Source organism: Galeopterus variegatus, unplaced genomic scaffold (assembly GCF_000696425.1).
Source record: "Galeopterus variegatus unplaced genomic scaffold, G_variegatus-3.0.2 Scaffold17277, whole genome shotgun sequence".
NCBI classification, from domain to species: Eukaryota; Metazoa; Chordata; class Mammalia; order Dermoptera; family Cynocephalidae; genus Galeopterus; species Galeopterus variegatus.
The window spans coordinates 22,877-24,446 of record NW_007743388.1 but is presented as its reverse complement, the minus strand read 5'-3'; the positions used below and the strand labels follow the sequence as shown (position 1 = coordinate 24,446).

General features: G+C 44.2%; 1 pseudogene; it reads right to left on the bottom strand.

The window, feature by feature from the left end:
* Positions 1-280: 280 nt before the first annotated feature.
* LOC103582673 lies at positions 281-549 on the bottom strand (annotated as a pseudogene).
* Positions 550-1,570: the final 1,021 nt, after the last annotated feature.

Here is a 1,570-nt window from a genome sequence, read left to right as displayed (position 1 = left end):
GCACAGGGCGCAGGCGCGCAGTACGTCAGCCACTCTCGCGAGAACACCGGGTTCGTCGCCCTCAGCTCTGCGATGCCGCAGGGGCGCCTGGGAGTCGGCCATCATGCCGACTCCGGAGTCCGGCAGCTTAGTCCCGGCTTTATTTATTTATTTATTTATTTTTTATTTTTTTGAGACCGGCGGCACCGCGCTCAGCCAGTGAGCGCAACCGCCATCCCTATGTAGGATACGAACCCGCTGGGAGCGCTGCACTCTCCCGAGTGCGCCAGGCGCTCAGCCCTTACTCCTGGCTTTTAATGTGTACCTGCAGGCGGATGTTGAGGATCACCGAGCCCGCGACGTAAAAGTACTGGAAGTTCATGCGCAGCTGCCAGGCCCGCTTGAAGAAGGCGAGCAGCGTGCGGGAGAGCCCCTTGCAGAAGACCGCGAAGGCGCTGGGGACCGGGGCTCCAGGCTCTGACGGCCAAGGAAGACGGCGCTGCCGCAGGGGCCATGGGCCCGGTGTCGCCGCCGGCCCCGCGCCCGGAGCCGAGGGTCACCGAGGTCTCGCGGACCCCCGGTGACGGCCGGGACCCGGAGTGACGACAGGCAAAGCGGCCCCGGGCTCCCACCTGCTCCTCCCGCTGCCTCAGCTCCACAGTCATAATTCTTATGTCTTCCTAGGCATGACCAAAATTCATCTCTCGGTTTTATGCGCACCAACTTGAGTACACATATACACACTCCAGTCAGTGGGTAAAAGCAAACATAAAATGTGGACTTACGTTCTAGAGCATTCCTTTATTTGTTTTAGGTAAGTTATATAAACTCACTTGAGACCTAGTTTCTGTTTAAAATAGATATATTGAAATATACTTATTTTACTGGATTCCATGAGACAAGCATGTGAAAAAGCCAAGCTTTATAAACTATAAAGAACTATGAGCTATTTAAATGACATGAACATATTTATATATAAAATATACAATGTAGACACTTAAATATCTTTTCAAAATAATTTTCTTCCCAATTCATAGCCGCTTTATAACTTGGCTTGTTCTTTTATTTAAAGGCTTATAAAGAGATGCATTGCAATTTAATATTTAGTTTCTCCATTTCAATTTAACTTTTCTGTAGTTGNCTTGTTCTTTTATTTAAAGGCTTATGCAGAGATGCATTGCAATTTAATATTTAGTTTCTCCCTTTCAATTTAACTTTTCTGTAGTTGATTAGACAATTGGTAATTATTGAAGACATTTGGCATATTATAAATCATTATTACAACAGGTGTAGCTGGCGTTTTTGTGTGTTTGTTTTCCTTCATCCTCTTTTTATGGAAACAAAACAATTTTCAGAATTTATCTCTAAAACGTTTCCTAATACATATTTAAAGGGAATTTTATTTTCTTTCTCTTATGAGTGCTTAAGGAAATTTTATTAGAAAAACAGTAGCAATCTTTTTTTTTTATCTTTGCTCTTAACCTCATTGGAGAATGAGTGAAGTATCTGAATTGTGAGAGACGTAAATCAGTCTTCAAGTTGTTGACCACATATCACAATGGGAGGGAGGTAATGTATTAAAGATAATATT